Below are 20,196 nucleotides of genomic sequence, written 5' to 3' on the forward strand. Positions count from 1 at the left end.
GTGACCCGACCGTGGGTCACGGTGGCTCCCTGGAAAAACTGGACCGCCGTGGGCCACAGTGGGCTTCACGGTCACCGTACCAGCCACGATACAGTGGCTTCTGTTTGTTCACCATTTTGGACAGTGGGCCACGGTTTGGACCGTGGGCCACGGTGGACTTCAGCCACGCTCTTCATTTTTCACGTGTATTGACCTCTCTCGAGTCTCCGGTTCCTTCAGTTTCTTCGTTATACATCATAATAGCCCCGGAACTTCCTTTGTACCTATAATTCATCGAAAACCCCGTAATTATCCAATTTCACAAAATAAACCAAATCAATACATGATTATTACGGTCTTAAATCACTTAAGGGTTGTCCAATGGACCACCCGTCACATTCCCACACTTAACCGTTGCTTGCCCCCAAGCAATATCTCAGCACAAACTTTCTATTACATTCAATTTGTTGCCACCAATTTTACCACAATTCCGGTTCAGTTAAGGTCCCAAGTCATACCTTATTCCCTTATTTCTATCGGTTGCACTAGTTCACTTGATGTTCCATTTAAACCATAAATTTCTAACCAAACCTAACATGCTTTCGGTTTTTACCTATACATAACATACATTTACACATTAAACTCTTCTTGGTGATCATCCATACTTTTCACATTTAATTAATTCTCTTCCCATACGCTTGTACAATCATCAAGTCTCCACCTATGTAAATGCTTTTGACATGAATGCAAATCAAGAGGGATTGAAACGGGTTGTAATGGGGCCAAGTGTAAGGGTATGGAAGGGAATATTGAAAGTAGCTCAAACGATTGGATCCGGCTTATTACAAAAAAACTAAGTAAACAATGAAATAAACAACTCTATACATCACTAACATCATCACTTTTTTTTACTATATAATATTTGAATATTGCATATTTAAACATTGCAACTTTAATACAATTTTTGTTTTTGTTTTTGTAAGCATGATAAATATAATGCTTAACATATCTAGTTGGTAAATACTAAAACGAGTACATAGAAACCTATTAAGTCGGAGAGTTTCGCAATATAACACCGAGGTTGATTGAATAAAAGAATAGGTCCAATAAAGTTTTCTAAAGGAACCAACCCCCCGCCCCTCTCATATCCACGCTCATATATGTAATGTATGAGGCCCAACCCCCCAAAACCCACAATCTCGCTCATCCAGATGAGGAAAAACCTAGGTGCCTCTATCACTTTTGCACTCATGCCACGGTAAGATCTTGAAATGCACTAATTGTACAAGTTCTATCGGAGAATATCAACCTTCTCACCAACCAATACTTTCTCAATTTTCAAGTGTAAACAAACGTGTTATGCAAGTTATTGCTCCGAAAGCATGCTAACCTTGGTTAGAAAACTACATAATCTCCGTTTAAAAAAACAACTAGGCACATGTTATTTAAGGAATTATGACCATGAAAAGGGAGCAAAACTTTACCCCGCCATCTTACCACTTTCCGGTTTCTTTAAACATATATTTAAAAAAAAAAAAAATTTTCAATTTTTTTTTATATTTTAATTTTTCTGATTTTTTTATGTTTTTATTTTATTTTATTTTTTTATTTATTTTACTTTTTTTTTAAACGAAATTTTTTCAAAACCAACGAAATTTTCTTCATCCCCACACTTGCGATACATTGTCCCACCGTACGGTTTTGAGAAAAATGAAATAAACTACTTCAGAATCACAACCTTCTTTTCAACACAACCCATAATACTTAATCATAAGTATTTCATCCTCCATCCATCTACCCAAAAATAAACAAACACAAAAAAATAATAACAACTATACAGAATTATATAGAACAGTGTTCACCTGGAATCATGAGTCTCAATCAGTTGTAAGGCGGATGGGCCGGTTCAAAGATAGATATCATGAGGTCGAAGACTCACTCAAAAATAAACCGAATATAATTAATTAGATAGCGATAAGCGGGTGTCGAACACAACGAGTTTGTGGAAGATGTGTTACTAAGTAGCTTTATAATTAAACTAAATTAAACAAAATGCAAAAGTAAATTCAAATAGTTGGTTGTTTGGTTTTGATTAACAAAAATAGATAAAACAATAAACGAGTTTTAAACAATATAAGAGACAATGCTCTCTCCCGATTTCAGATTTCCAGTGTTGATCAAGTTAACGTTTACTTGTGGGATGAACTACAGAAATATATTTCGTGAAATGCATTTGGTTGTGATAAAAGAGGACTAAGTACTTGGATTGTAAAAACACAAGGTTATCACTAAATAATCAGTTTAGTATAGTTAACCCTAATTCCCATCCAATAAATCCCGATTACCTATGGCACCTAGAACTGATAAACAAGAAAACGAATTATACTAGACTAACAATTACTAATCAAATTAACAATCACCATAGCAATACAATCATAAGATCAAACTACAATCCCACAAATAACATAAACGATTCACAAGTATTCAATTGAAAACCTTACAATTTGGGAGAGAACATAAGGAGAACTAGCCACACATAGTTTGATTCATCATCAAATCAATTAGGGTAATCATACAAGTCACAAACCCAAACTAATGATAAAAATCACCAAAGTATTGTTCTTTCACTCCAAAAATCGTTTTTAGAGTGTTCTAAGATGGAAGATATGTGAAAAGCCACTCAAAAACGATAATAATATGTCCAAACAACGGCAGTCACAAACCCCAGACCGTGACCCACGGTCTCTACCGTGGGTCACGGTGGCTCCCTGGAAAAACTGGACCGTCGTGGGCCATGGTGGGCTTCACGGCCACAGTACCGGCCACAGTACGGTGGCTTCTATTTGTTCACCATTTTGGACCATGGCCCACGGTGGACTTCGGCCACACTCTTCAATTTTCACGTGTATTGACCTCTCTCGAGTCTCCGGTTCCTTTAGTTTCTTCGTTATACATCATAATAGCCCTGGAACCTCCTTTGTACCTACAATTCACCGAAAACACCGTAGTTATCTAATTCTACAAAATAAGCTAAATCAATACATGATTTTTACGGTCTTAAATCACTTAAGGTTTGTCCAATGGACCACCCGTCACATTCCCACACTTGACCGTTGCATACCCCCAAGAAACATCTCAACACAAACTTTCTATTACATTCAACTTGTAGCCACCAATCTTACCACAATTCCGGTTCAGTTAAGGTCTCAAGTGACACCCTATTCTCTTATTTCTATCGGTTGCACTAGTTCACTTGATGTTCCATTTAAACCATAAATTTCTAACCAAACCTAACATGCTTTCGGTTTTTACCTATACATAACATACATTTACTTGGTGATCATCCATACATTTCACATTTAATCAATTCTCCTCGCATACGCTTGTACAATCATCAAATCTCCACCTATGTAAACGCTTTTGACATGAATGCAAATCAAGAGGGCTTAAAACGGGTTGTAATGGGGCCAAGTGTAAGGGTATGGAAGGGAATATTGAAATTAGCTCAAGCGATCCGATTCGACTTATTACAAACAAACTAAGTAAACAATGAAATAAACAACTATACACATCACTAACATCATCACTTTTTTTTTACTATATAATACTTGAATATTGTATAATTAAACATTGCATATTTAATACAATCTTTTTTTTTTGTAAGCATGATAAACATAATGCTTAACATATCTAATTGACAAATACTAAAACAATTATATAGAAACCAATTAAGTCGGATTGTTTCGCAATATAACACCGGGGTTGATTGAATAAAAGAATAGGTCAAATAAAGTTTTCTAAAGGAACCAACCCCCCGCCCCTCTCATATCCACGCTCATATATGTAATGTATGAGGCCCAACCCCCCAAAACCCACAATCTCGCTCATCCAGATGAGGAAAAACCTAGGTGCCTCTATCACTTTTGCACTCATGCCACGGTAAGATCTTGAAATGCACTAATTGTGCAAGTTCTATCGGAGAATATCAACCTTCTCACCAACCAATACTTTCTCAATTTTCAAGTGTAAAAAAACGTGTTATGCAAGTTATTGCTCCGAAAGCATGCTAACCTTGGTTAGAAAACTACATAATCTCCGTTTAAAAAAACAACTAGGCACATGTTATTTAAGGAATTATGACCATGAAAAGGGAGCAAAACTTTACCCCGCCATCTTACCACTTTCCGGTTTCTTTAAACATATATTTTAAAAAAAAAAAAAATTTTCTATTTTTTTTTATATTTTAATTTTTCTGATTTTTTTATGTTTTTATTTTATTTTATTTTTTTTATTTATTTTGCTTTTTTTTAAACGAAATTTTTTCAAAACCAACGAAATTTTCTTCGTCCCCACACTTGCGATTCATTGTCCCACTGTACGGTTTGAGAAAAATGAAATAAACTACTTCAGAATCACAACCTTCTTTTCAACACAACCCATAATACTTAATCATAAGTATTTCATCCTCCATCCATCTACCCAAAAATAAACAAACACAAAAAATAATAACAACTATACAGAATTATATAGAACAGTGTTCACCTGGAATCATGAGTCTCAATCAGTTGTAAGGCGGATGGGCGGTTCAAAGATAGATACCATGAGGTCGAAGACTCACTTAAAAATAAACCGAATATAATTAATTAGATAGCGATAAGCGGGTGTCGAACACAACGAGTTTGTGGAAGATGTGTTACTAAGTAGCTTTATAATTAAACTAAATTAAACAAAATGCAAAAGTAAATTCAAATAGTTGGTTGTTTGGTTTTGATTAACAAAAATAGATAAAACAATAAACGAGTTTTAAACAATATAAGAGACAATGCTCTCTCCCGATTTCAGATTTCCAGTGTTGATCAAGTTAACGTTTACTTGTGGGATGAACTACAGAAATATATTTCGTGAAAATGCATTTGGTTGTGATAAAAGAGGACTAAGTACTTGGATTGTAAAAACACAAGGTTATCACTAAATAATCAGTTTAGTATAGTTAACCCTAATTCCCATCCAATAAATCCCGATTACCTATGGCACCTAGAACTGATAAACAAGAAAACGAATTATACTAGACTAACAATTACTAATCAAATTAACAATCACCATAGCAATACAATCATAAGATCAAACTACAATCCCACAAATAACATAAACGATTCACAAGTATTCAATTGAAAACCTTACAATTTGGGAGAGAACATAAGGAGAACTAGCCACACATAGTTTGATTCATCATCAAATCAATTAGGGTAATCATACAAGTCACAAACCCAAACTAATGATAAAAATCACCAAAGTATTGTTCTTTCACTCCAAAAATCGTTTTTAGAGTGTTCTAAGATGGAAGATATGTGAAAAGCCACTCAAAAACGATAATAATATGTCCAAACAACGGCAGTCACAAACCCCAGACCGTGACCCACGGTCTCTACCGTGGGTCACGGTGGCTCCCTGGAAAAACTGGACCGTCGTGGGCCATGGTGGGCTTCACGGCCACAGTACCGGCCACAGTACGGTGGCTTCTATTTGTTCACCATTTTGGACCATGGCCCACGGTGGACTTCGGCCACACTCTTCAATTTTCACGTGTATTGACCTCTCTCGAGTCTCCGGTTCCTTTAGTTTCTTCGTTATACATCATAATAGCCCTGGAACCTCCTTTGTACCTACAATTCACCGAAAACACCGTAGTTATCTAATTCTACAAAATAAGCTAAATCAATACATGATTTTTACGGTCTTAAATCACTTAAGGTTTGTCCAATGGACCACCCGTCACATTCCCACACTTGACCGTTGCATACCCCCAAGAAACATCTCAACACAAACTTTCTATTACATTCAACTTGTAGCCACCAATCTTACCACAATTCCGGTTCAGTTAAGGTCTCAAGTGACACCCTATTCTCTTATTTCTATCGGTTGCACTAGTTCACTTGATGTTCCATTTAAACCATAAATTTCTAACCAAACCTAACATGCTTTCGGTTTTTACCTATACATAACATACATTTACTTGGTGATCATCCATACATTTCACATTTAATCAATTCTCCTCGCATACGCTTGTACAATCATCAAATCTCCACCTATGTAAACGCTTTTGACATGAATGCAAATCAAGAGGGCTTAAAACGGGTTGTAATGGGGCCAAGTGTAAGGGTATGGAAGGGAATATTGAAATTAGCTCAAGCGATCCGATTCGACTTATTACAAACAAACTAAGTAAACAATGAAATAAACAACTATACACATCACTAACATCATCACTTTTTTTTACTATATAATACTTGAATATTGTATAATTAAACATTGCATATTTAATACAATCTTTTTTTTTTGTAAGCATGATAAACATAATGCTTAACATATCTAATTGACAAATACTAAAACAATTATATAGAAACCAATTAAGTCGGATTGTTTCGCAATATAACACCGGGGTTGATTGAATAAAAGAATAGGTCAAATAAAGTTTTCTAAAGGAACCAACCCCCCGCCCCTCTCATATCCACGCTCATATATGTAATGTATGAGGCCCAACCCCCCAAAACCCACAATCTCGCTCATCCAGATGAGGAAAAACCTAGGTGCCTCTATCACTTTTGCACTCATGCCACGGTAAGATCTTGAAATGCACTAATTGTGCAAGTTCTATCGGAGAATATCAACCTTCTCACCAACCAATACTTTCTCAATTTTCAAGTGTAAAAAAACGTGTTATGCAAGTTATTGCTCCGAAAGCATGCTAACCTTGGTTAGAAAACTACATAATCTCCGTTTAAAAAAACAACTAGGCACATGTTATTTAAGGAATTATGACCATGAAAAGGGAGCAAAACTTTACCCCGCCATCTTACCACTTTCCGGTTTCTTTAAACATATATTTTAAAAAAAAAAAAAATTTTCTATTTTTTTTTATATTTTAATTTTTCTGATTTTTTTATGTTTTTATTTTATTTTATTTTTTTTATTTATTTTGCTTTTTTTTAAACGAAATTTTTTCAAAACCAACGAAATTTTCTTCGTCCCCACACTTGCGATTCATTGTCCCACTGTACGGTTTGAGAAAAATGAAATAAACTACTTCAGAATCACAACCTTCTTTTCAACACAACCCATAATACTTAATCATAAGTATTTCATCCTCCATCCATCTACCCAAAAATAAACAAACACAAAAAATAATAACAACTATACAGAATTATATAGAACAGTGTTCACCTGGAATCATGAGTCTCAATCAGTTGTAAGGCGGATGGGCGGTTCAAAGATAGATACCATGAGGTCGAAGACTCACTTAAAAATAAACCGAATATAATTAATTAGATAGCGATAAGCGGGTGTCGAACACAACGAGTTTGTGGAAGATGTGTTACTAAGTAGCTTTATAATTAAACTAAATTAAACAAAATGCAAAAGTAAATTCAAATAGTTGGTTGTTTGGTTTTGATTAACAAAAATAGATAAAACAATAAACGAGTTTTAAACAATATAAGAGACAATGCTCTCTCCCGATTTCAGATTTCCAGTGTTGATCAAGTTAACGTTTACTTGTGGGATGAACTACAGAAATATATTTCGTGAAAATGCATTTGGTTGTGATAAAAGAGGACTAAGTACTTGGATTGTAAAAACACAAGGTTATCACTAAATAATCAGTTTAGTATAGTTAACCCTAATTCCCATCCAATAAATCCCGATTACCTATGGCACCTAGAACTGATAAACAAGAAAACGAATTATACTAGACTAACAATTACTAATCAAATTAACAATCACCATAGCAATACAATCATAAGATCAAACTACAATCCCACAAATAACATAAACGATTCACAAGTATTCAATTGAAAACCTTACAATTTGGGAGAGAACATAAGGAGAACTAGCCACACATAGTTTGATTCATCATCAAATCAATTAGGGTAATCATACAAGTCACAAACCCAAACTAATGATAAAAATCACCAAAGTATTGTTCTTTCACTCCAAAAATCGTTTTTAGAGTGTTCTAAGATGGAAGATATGTGAAAAGCCACTCAAAAACGATAATAATATGTCCAAACAACGGCAGTCACAAACCCCAGACCGTGACCCACGGTCTCTACCGTGGGTCACGGTGGCTCCCTGGAAAAACTGGACCGTCGTGGGCCATGGTGGGCTTCACGCCGGTACGGTGGCTTCTATTTGTTCACCATTTTGGACCATGGCCCACGGTTTGGACCGTGGGCCACGGTGGACTTCAGCCACACTCTTCAATTTTCACGTGTATTGACCTCTCTCGAGTCTCCGGTTCCTTTAGTTTCTTCGTTATACATCATAATAGCCCTGGAACCTCCTTTGTACCTACAATTCACCGAAAACACCGTAGTTATCTAATTCTACAAAATAAGCTAAATCAATACATGATTTTTACGGTCTTAAATCACTTAAGGTTTGTCCAATGGACCACCCGTCACATTCCCACACTTGACCGTTGCATACCCCCAAGAAACATCTCAACACAAACTTTCTATTACATTCAACTTGTAGCCACCAATCTTACCACAATTCCGGTTCAGTTAAGGTCTCAAGTGACACCCTATTCTCTTATTTCTATCGGTTGCACTAGTTCACTTGATGTTCCATTTAAACCATAAATTTCTAACCAAACCTAACATGCTTTCGGTTTTTACCTATACATAACATACATTTACTTGGTGATCATCCATACATTTCACATTTATCAATTCTCCTCGCATACGCTTGTACAATCATCAAATCTCCACCTATGTAAACGCTTTTGACATGAATGCAAATCAAGAGGGCTTAAAACGGGTTGTAATGGGGCCAAGTGTAAGGGTATGGAAGGGAATATTGAAATTAGCTCAAGCGATCCGATTCGACTTATTACAAACAAACTAAGTAAACAATGAAATAAACAACTATATACATCACTAACATCATCACTTTTTTTTACTATATAATACTTGAATATTGTATAATTAAACATTGCATATTTAATACAATCTTTTTTTTTGTAAGCATGATAAACATAATGCTTAACATATCTAATTGACAAATACTAAAACAATTATATAGAAACCAATTAAGTCGGATTGTTTCGCAATATAACACCGGGGTTGGTTGAATAAAAGAATAGACCCAATAAAGTTTTCTAATGGAACCAACCCCCCGCCCCTCTCAAATCCACGCTCATATATGTAATGTATGAGGCCCAACCCCCCAAACACACACTCTCGCTCATCCAGACGAGGCTTAACCTAAGTGCCTCTATCACTTTTGCACTCATGCCACGCTAAGATCTAGAAATGCACTAATTGTACAAGTTCTATCGGAGAATATCACCAACCAACACTTTCTCAATTTTCAAGTTTAAACGAACGTGTTATGCAAGTTATTACACTGAAAGCATGCTAACCTTGGTTAGAAAACTACATAATCTCCGTTTAAATAAAAACAACTAGGCACATGTTATTTAGGGAATTATGACCATGAAAAGGGACCAAAACTTTACCCCGCCATCTTACCACTTTCCGGTTTCTTTAAACATATATTTATATATACATATTAAAAAAAAAAAGTTTTCTAATTTTTTTGGATTTTTTAATTTTTCTGATTTTTTTATGTTTTTATTTTATTTTATTTTTTAAACGATTTTTTTCAAAACAAACGAATTTTTCCTCATCACCACACTTGGGATACATTGTCCCAAATGTACGATTTTGAGAAAAATGAAACAAACTACTTCATAAACACAACCTTCTTATCAACACAACCCATAATTCTTAATCATAAGTATTCCATCCTCCATCCATCCACCCAAAAATAAACAAACACAAAAAAATAATAACAACTACACAAAATTATGTAGAATGGTGTTCACCTGGAATCACGAGTCTCAATCAGTTGTAAGGCGTGTGGGCCGACCCAAAGATAGATGTCATGAGGTCAAAGATTCACTCAAAATTTGACGTGAGGTCGAAGACTCACTCAAAAATAAACCGAATATAACTAATTAGATAGCGATAAGCGGGTGTCGAACACAACGAGTTTGTGGAAGATGTGTTACTAAGTAGCTTTATAGTTAAACTAAATTAAACTTAATGCAAAAGTAAATTCAAATAGTTGGTTGTTTGGTTTTGATTAACAAAAATAGCTAAAACAATAAACGAGTTTTAAACAATATAAGAGACAATGCTCTCTCGGATTTCAGGTTTACAGTGTTGATCAAGTTAACGTTTACTTGTGGGATGAACTACAGAAATATAGTTCGTGAAAATGCATTTGATTGTGATAAAAGAGGACTAAGTACTTGGATTGTAAAAACACAAGGTTATCACTCAATAATCAGTTTAGTAATGTTAACCCTAATTCCCTTCCAATAAATCCCGATTGCCTATGGCACCAAGAACTGATAAACAAGAACACGAATTATACTAGACTAACAATTACTAATCAAATTCACAATCACCATAGCAATACAATCATAAGATCAAGCTACAATCCCACAAATAACATAAACGATTCACAAGTATTCAATTGAAAACCTTACAATTCGGGAGAGAACATAAGGAGAACTAGCCACACATAGTTTGATTCATCATAAGTTTTCAATTGACTATTTGTGAATTGTTTATGTTATTTGTGGGATAGTAATTTGATCATTTGATTGTATTGCAATGGTGATTGTGAGTTTGCTTTGTAATTGTTGGTATAGTATAAATTCGTGTTCTTGACTATCCATTCTTGGTGCCTTAGGCAATCGAGATTTAGTAGAAGAGAATTAGGGTTAACTATATTAAATTGGTTATCGAGTGACAACCCTGCATTTTTTATAATCCAAGTACTTAGTTCTCTTTGATCACTTTCAAACTCACTTTTCATGAATTATGTATATGTAGTTCATCCCAAAAGTAAACGATAACCTTATCAATATTGAAAACCTGAAATCGGGAGAGAGCATTCTTTCTCATATTGTTTTAAAACTCATTTATTTGTTTCAATTATTTTCGTTAATCAAAACCAAACAACCAAATCTTTGAATTTCGTTTTCAGCACTTAGATTAATATAGATAAATTACATAGCTACTTAGTAACGCATTTTCCACAAACTCCCCGGCAACGATTATTATAAACTGAATACTCACTCTAAAATGCTTAACATATATAATTGACATGAGATATGTTAAGCATTTTTTTGAGTGAGCCGCTTCCTCCTTCACTAACTATATTTTTTGAGCAGCCTGCGGATGAGGACGCGCCACCACCACAGTAGCTTTGGTTACCCTTTTTGCTTTATATTTTTTTATCTTTTATTTTGTTTGTATTCTCATGGTCTATATAATATTAATATTATATTGGGAATATCAATATTATATTGGGAATATTGTATGGGGTAACTGGTTGGGCTTATTTGTATACATTGCTATGGCTGTTGGGTTGAGTTATTTGTATACTTTGTTGTATTTGGAACTTTGCAGGTGTAGTTCACTATAAACACTCACGAGACCTCACGAGTCCACCCGGGCTACCGAGGGGTTTAAAGGGCTTGTTGCATACGCTAAATGCAATCGTGATTCCTACGAAAGTGAGTTAGGTCTTTTAACGTTTTTAACTTGTTTAATAAAATTTATTATGAAACGACTTAATTCGGCTTGGTAATTGTTTTAATAAAATTAACAAAAAATCATTTTTATAACTCTTAAAAGACCTATGTCTAACACTTATGAGAATCTTGCTTCTACACGTCTTGAGATTTTGTAGGAACGGTTGTCAGTTTTTGGTATTTGGTTGAGATGCGTGTGTACGAGTGTTTACGATAGTTCGCGAGCCGATTGTTCCATTCCATTGTTGAAGATATCAGGTGATTTCAGTTTCATAATCTATTTAGTTTTTATTAGTTTAAATGTTAAAAGTGTATTTGTATAATTGCTAGTAGAACCATCACATTAGAGCCCCAGGTTTTAAATTTGTTAAACAGTCAATTTCAACCATGTCCCTCAAATGATCATTAATTGTTTAAATATTTTAACATTGAGGACAATGTAAACCTCAAGTGTGGGGATGGGGGGAATTTGAAAATTTTAGCTCGATAGTACCTCGAAGAGTGTTCGGAAACCAAAGTTGTTAACTGTTAATTATTGTCATTAATGCCAAGTTATAGGTCTCTGGTCATGGTTGGTTTTTTAGCTTCTCGATAATCTTACTCACAAATGTTTTCAAAAAGAGAAGTTGAAAATGGGGTCGTTTAGGCGGGGATAACGAGTCAAGGGGACGAGTATACATGTTTCATATCGGCAGCCCATTAATCCTGACATATTGTGAGATGCCCCCTATACTTAATACACATATTATATAATAGATATAAAACATGTCTTACATCATTGATTTAGTGAAACCGGTATGTTTTACAGAGTTAGAACTTGCTTGTCACATGCTTATAGAAATCTTAATACCACCACCTGCATGGAGATTAGGACTTTAGAAAACCCTTACATACACTTCCACCCCCCCACTAAATAAATTTCCTTACCCGACATTATCCCCTTAGGAGACCGTTTGGACCATATTCCTCTTCATTTACTAAACTGAACATTACACACCATTTCAGCCTTGACCTTCATTTTATATTAACCACGTGTGACGAAATCCAGTTCGCTATTGAGTTGTATATAGTTGGTTCTTGTGCATAGTACACAATGTATGTATGTCTCGGTTGAGTTGTAAATATGTGTTTGTTAAAGTTGTATATTTAATTACTTCAGTGTATTGTTTATTAGTTTAGAAAAAAAAAATTGAAAAATTCAGCAAAAAGCCAAAAAGAAGTTCGCTCTTATTCAATTATGTAATTAGCAGTCTGTTTGTTTTTGATTAGTTGTCTGTGTATTTGTAAACTGGGTTTCATCCACCTTAGTCACTAAATATGCCTAATCCGCACCCAAACCTAAGCCTCAGTAAAACCCTAGTCCGAGTCTTTATGCAACCGGTGGGTAATGGGTGGAGATAAGACTGGCATGCAAGCTTATTAAGTTGTGACTCATACTTGGTATTTGAGGGCAGAGATATACTTGCACATCTTTTTCTAGTCCAGATATTAAATCGAGATGAGTGTTGATAGTGTGAGGGGTATGAACATGTATGCCTTAACCGGAAACAAAGTACACTCGTCTGGGCAGCTCTATTGTATTAATAATATCATATAACCTTATTTGTGGGATGTTAATCTAGAAAGTGTCTGTATGGGAAACTAGGTATGACCTTAAACCTTACTAGTATTATTGGTGATAATTTACATACCTATGATGAAGGTTGACGTTTGCTTTAGAGTATGCTTGAGGGCAAGCAAAAGATAAGTAAGGGGATGTGATGTTTGGCTAATTTGTATATATTAAAGTTCGTTTATTTCTTAGTTTTATCTGTTTATTATGGGAACTTCGATACTTCATATGTATGTATTGTATTCCAGGTCTTAGACGTTAAAGTACTTAATTTGGACGTGTTGATGCACGTTATGAAGACCCGAGATGTCCAACACGCAAAACAAGAAAGCAAAAAGATTCTGTTTATGACATGGCCATCGCGATACGCGATGGGTAGGCTTGAAGACCCATCGCGTATCGAGATGGGCCTTACATGATGAGTTGACCAATGGTCCATCGCGTTACGCGATGGACCCAAGAAGACCCCATCGCGTATCGCGATGGGTGGCGCTGGAGGGAAAATTAGGGTTTTAAGTTATTTTCACCATTCTCTACCCTATATTCCAACAACCCATTCCAGGCGATTTCCAGAGCTAAAGAGAGGCGAATCCACCATACCGGATCATACCGAGACCACATACATGTTCTATTTCATCACTATTGACAATTCCATGATGTCGAGGCTCGGCTAATCTCTCCAATTCATTCCCAGGATGTAGAGTTTGTATTTAGTTCAGTTTTAATTGTAAACATGAACATACTATTTTTAATTATCTTTTATTGATCTATGAGTATTGATATTTAGTATTGCTGTGTATTCAATCGGTTTAGGTTTACGTTGATCAGAATGATTAGTTTGTCGATTGCTATAGTAATTGCTCATAGGGTTGTTTAACTAGATTGAATACAACGAAGCACACAATAGCCCTTAGTTGAGTCACACTGGCAGGGACCATTTAATAACCAATGCCGTGTGTTAGCGATTGTTGGTGCCTAAGGTTTAACTGTTAATCGGTCTTTAGTCAGTCTGTGATAATCAATCTGTTAGGTTGCATGAGAAACTGTTTAATTACGTTATTGAACCCCCAGGGATGAGTCTTCTTTGTTAATTGCTTGAATTCGTTAATTTTCTTAATCATTATTATAACCAACTTATTTTCTTGTGTGATCAGCACTGAAACTTACTACTTCATAATACTGAAACTTGTTTGCATGACTTGCATTGGCCACATACTCCTTGTGTTCGACACCCTACTTACCATAGCATGCTTAGGTGATTAGGAGCTGATTATAAGTGTTTTTGACTAGATAGCGACAGTCTAGCATCTGTAGGTTATGTTTCGAAATAAAGATCCAACCATATCATGCAACTGTAGAAAATTTGAATTGTTTGGACTTCTATGTAGACATATTTTTTTATGTTCTAAGTCTTTGTTACATAAGAGAGTTACCAAAGAAGTATATAGTAAGGCGATGGAGAAAGGAAGTTGTTCCAAATAGTTCACTTTGTTCTATTAGGCCCGAAGAATTTGGTTGTGATGTTGAAGTTGTTCTTCGACGACTTAGGTTTGCAGATGAGTATACAATAAATAAATTGGTTCGTGACAGAGATTGCTATTCATTGCGATTATTCATGGACGTTTCGTTTGCGCTATTTTCATATTATTATATGTATTTATATATAAGCATATATATTGATATACGCTTGTTATAATATGTATGTGTGTATATATATATATATATATATATTACTTTCAATAAATAGAACTCACCAACATTCGCGTTGACCGTTATTTTAATATGCCTTTCAGGTAAGTGAAGGTTTCAAGGAGGCACGGAAAGGAGGCGGTTCGTGTTTGAATATTGCTGAAATAAGATTTTAATATGCCGTGCAATGGCACGTGTATGAAACTCTGATAATGTAAAATATATATTTCTTTAATAAAAGTTAAATCTTTTATTATTAATTGTTCTATTGTTATTGGCTATCAGCATCTGTCATAACCCGAACGACTTAAGTTAAGTTATCCGTTGTTTTAAGTTAAGATTTTCGGTCACCCCGGCTCCACTTTCAGAGCTACACCTCTTCAGGTGTACTCTCGAACACGAACCAGGGCTAACCGCGATGCTTCCACCTCTACTGTAGTGGCACCTTTGACCGCGACCCCACCATCACCACCGCCTCCTTCACCGGAGCCTGTGGTCGAGGAGGGTCCCATCGACCGTGAGCTCATCATGATTCTCATGGGAAAAGCCACGGCTTACGAGAACATTATCCATACTCTCGTAAACCGTGTTCTTGCTGTCGAACACAAACAGGGAAATGATGATCACTCGTGCAGTGCCTTGTGCCACTATGTGTTTGCCATTGAGAACATAGGGCTGAACACTGACGCAAGTATGGGAGGTTTGGAGGTGAAGAACAGGGTTATTGAACCGTGTGTGCACTACTTAATGGGCCTGCATTAGATTGGTCTCATAAGTAGTATTGGTAGTTTGGTAGAATGTTGTGTAAATTAACTCTTAAACTTGTAGTCTTTTGGTACTTGTGGCTATCTTGTAGGTACTTATGGGTGGTGATAAGGTGTAGTATGTATTGCACCTAATTTTGTATGTTTTTGATAACAATGAAACCCCCTCCCCCTCTTTGGTATGGTTATATATAAATTATAAATGTTATGGATCATGTTATATTTATCTCTCAAGTTTAGAAAATATTTTCCAAAACTAATAAACTATATTCTTTTCTAGAAGAAATCATGGCACCTAAAACAAGACGAACAACTACCAACCAAGCGTTCAGATTACCATCTTCTCACGAAGAGTTAGCTCAATTAATCTCTCAACATGTGAACATGACACTCGAGCAACGTAAGGCTAACCGTAATTCAAGCCAAAACACCCTAAATACAACTAATAACATAACCGGAGAAACTCCTAGAACTGAAACTCTAAACGAAAACCTCTCATGTAGCATGGTACGCGGGTGCTCATACAAAAATTTTCAAGGTTGTGGCCCGAAAGAATTTACCGGTGACGAAGGACCTTTGGAAATTATCCGATGGGTCGATAAAATGGCATCTGTCATGAAAATCAGTGATTGCACTCCTCTCTAAAGGATAAAATACGGAGTATGTTCATTCCGTGATGAAGCACTCGAGTGGTGGAACTCCATAATTTAAAATCTTGTAGAAGATACCGCTTATCGTCTAACCTGGGAAGAATTGAAAGAAATGTTATTGAAAGAATATTGTCCCCGAAATGAACTTCAAAAAATAGAATATGACTTCTGGCAGTTAAAGATAGAAGGTGACGACATCGGAGGATATACTTCCCGATTCAACGCATTGGCACGACCGGTACCCCAACTGGTTACGCCTGAATATGCAAGAATTGAGAGGTACATCTGGGGCTTAGCTCCCGAACTCCGAGGAATGGTCACCTTCTCCAAACCAACCACTATCCAGTCTGCCAGAGAACTGGCAAAATCCTTAACTGATAATGCAGTTCGCATGGGTATACTGAAGGATACCGGAAAGAAAGTAGTCACCCGAGAACCCAAACGAAATTTAACCGGTATGAATCAAAAACCCAGTGAATTCAAGAGGAAGTGGAATGAGAACCCCGGAGGACAGTTCAAAAGTAACTTTGGAGTTGGACGGATGTTTGATGCTAATGAGAGAGGGACCGAAGGAAGCTTTAGACAAGCACCTTAATGCAACATGTGTGGGAAGAATCATAATAGTTGTTAGTGCACAAAAATTTGACACTGTGGATATGTTATCCTGGCATATGTTTTGGATATGTTATCCTTAGCGTGTGTTCCAGATCCCGTCAGGATCAAGGATCCACAGTACTTATTATTTACTTACGATTGTTCTCATGTGTAGTCTTATATTTAGCAGGTGTAACGATTAGAAGACTCAGTCTATGTACTAACTTGCAGTCAAGAAGATATTGACGTGTTTGAATCAATTATCCTTCTGAAGAGTTCCAGAGCTATGTTAGGATCCTGGATCCTCGGTATTTGATGCTATTAACGATTATTTCTTATATGAAGGCTGATATTTATCAAGTGTAACGGCTCCAAGACCTGGCCCTCCCCCTAATTCGCAGCCTGAGTGATGGAGCATGTGGTCAAAGTGGCTGTTACAAGTATATTCAAGATAAAGGCGGTTTTTTAGGAAAATTAGTTAATAGCCTTTATTATCAATAACTCCATTGAGTTATTATCTGTTATATATAATTGAGATTGTGATCAGTTATAGGACACATTGTATACACACACACCTGAGTATTCTCTCTATCACAGCTCACACACTTAGACTTATTGTACCACTGATCATAATCTCCACACTTGTAACCACCTTTTTATTATCAATATACTTGACGGTGATAGTTTTCACCACCCGAGGGTTTTTTGTGCCGGAGACCACAATAATCACATACTCATCGACCAAAGGTTACCTTGTTGATCTTTGACCGAAAAGAATCGACCAACGATTACTTAGTTAATCCTTGACCGAGGAAGTTCGACCAGAGATTACCTTGATAAGTTTTGACCGAAGTAAGACTATCTTGGTTAAGGGCTTTTTCCCTCGTGATCAAATCACTGTGTTCACATAAATTACGATTACGCATCCAATATTATCGAAGTAGCACTATACCTCACATTTACGAATTTGGATACTGGATCCTTAGCAGATTTTTATCCAAAACGCTAGTGATTGTTGGAAATGCAATCGGTGCAACCGGTTTGGTCACATAACACGTGATTGTTACACCAATAACCTACCATCCGGTTCAAGAAACCAAAACCCGAGATGTTTTGAATGCTGTGTTATAGGCATTACAAGAAAGACTTTCCTAAATTTAAAAGTCAAAACACCAAGGGTAAGGTATTCGAGATGAATGCAAAAAAGGCCTGAAAGGATTCATTTGTAGTCACTGGTACGTATCTCGTTAATAATCACTATGCTTATGTACTTTTCGACACCGGAGCTGATTTAAGCTTCATATCCAAACAATTCGAACCTCTGCTAGGAATAGAAGCCTGTAAGTTAGATACCAATTACTCTATCGAATTAGCTAATGGAAAGTTACTAGAAACTAGTGAAGTCGTACGTAACTGTAATATCCTATTAGCTTACTATAAGTTCAATATCGATCTTCTACAAGTCGAACTAGGCAGTTTTGATATAGTCAAAGGAATGGATCGGCTATCCAAGAATGGAGCCGAGATAATATGTTCAGATAAGCTGGTTCATTTACCAATCCAAAATTGAGAATCCCTCACCATCCAAGGCGACCAATGTAACCCTAAATTAAAACTCTCCAGTATCACAAAAACCCATAAAATGTTACGCAAAGGATATACGACATTCCTCGTTAATGTAGCCGATACCAAGGCCAAAATAAAAAAAATAGACGATATTCCTATAGTTTGAGATTTCCCAGAAATTGTCCCTGAAGATTTGCCTGGAATACCTCCTCAGCGACAAGTCGAATTGAAGATCTCAAGAAAAGAAAGAGGCCAACGGAGGATTAGACTCCCTTGATGCCTAGGGTGCTGGATTTCACTACTCCAGGATCTATGGCTCAACATACTTAAGGATCCTCGATCCTTCAGCAAGGATCATCCATCCTTCAACAGGGGTCCATGGGTCAACAAACTCAAGAATCCTCGTTCTTTCAGCCAGGATCATCTATCCTTCAACAGGGGTCCGTGGGTCAACAAACTCAAGGATCCTCGTTCTTTCAGCCAGGATCATTTATCCTTCAACAGGGGTCCGTGGGTCAACAAACTCAAGGATCCTCGTTCCTTCAACAAGGATCATCCATCCTTCAACCAGGATCCTCTTGGTTGTATCCTCAAGGATCCTTCAGCTCCCAACCTCAAGGATCCTTCTGGGAGAATCAAGGATCCTCAGGAATTCACCATCAAAGGTCTTCAGAGGTCCATGAAGGGGACATCATCCCCATGCAGACCATTGCCTCTAGTGGACCTGCTACTGTAGCAGATGCCTCTTATCTTAACTACACTTCTGGGATGCCAACGTTCAACTAACCAAGAGGTAACGCCTATAATCACATATCCTCAGACACTAACCTTGGCTCTATGCAGGATACATGTATCAATCAGGCTATGGCTAGGGAACTTCAGAAGCTTAAGGATATGATATCCAGCTTGCCAGGAGTGGTCCGTCCGATTCCTGAAATACCAGAAGGGAGCCATAAGTTGTCCAGATTTGCTCCACCGATATGCGATGCGGAGATCCCAAAACGCTTTCAAACACCCAACATGAAGGTGTATGATGGGACCACTGATCCGGAAGAGCACGTGGCTCAGTATAGGGAAAGGATGGAGATCAATCCAATTCCTGAAAGACTCAAGGAAGCTTGTCTATGCAAGGGTTTTGGATCCATACTAACAGGATCTGCACTTAAATGGCTGCTAAGTCTTCCTCCTTATTCTGTTACATCTTTTTCACATTTAGTTAACTTGTTCAACAGCCAATTTTCTTGTAGTAGGAAATTTGAGAAGTTAACTAGTGATTTATATAGAGTTGTCCAACCTTATGATGAATCCTTAAGGGATTTTGTTACAAGGTTTGGCAGGGAAGCCCTAGAAATACCTAATCTTGATATGGCTACGGCTGTTGAAGCTGTTGGATCCTGGATTAACAGTCGATAACAATAAACAGATCTCAGATATGTGAATATCCGATTACCACTATTAAAGATCTAGCTCATAATTAACCTTGATTTAATGTTATGTATGTGTATATATTATCAATAGATTAGACGAATAATGTTAAGGTGAAGCTTGAGAGAGAGCAATTACTCAAAATTCCTTTTGAAAAACTTTTCTCCCAAAAACTTACATTAAAGTGAACAGTAGTTCACTATATATAGAAGGCGACTTGGTTCGCTAACATCCCCTAGCGAACCAGCTTCCCCTTCGTTACATAATTTAACATAGCGAACAACCCCCTGATTCGTTAACATCCCCTAA

The sequence above is a fragment of the Bidens hawaiensis genome, unplaced genomic scaffold (assembly GCF_021521415.1).
Source record: "Bidens hawaiensis isolate Kalapana, Puna unplaced genomic scaffold, B.hawaiensis_p1.1 tig00050740_1, whole genome shotgun sequence".
In the NCBI taxonomy this organism is placed as follows: Eukaryota; Viridiplantae; Streptophyta; class Magnoliopsida; order Asterales; family Asteraceae; genus Bidens; species Bidens hawaiensis.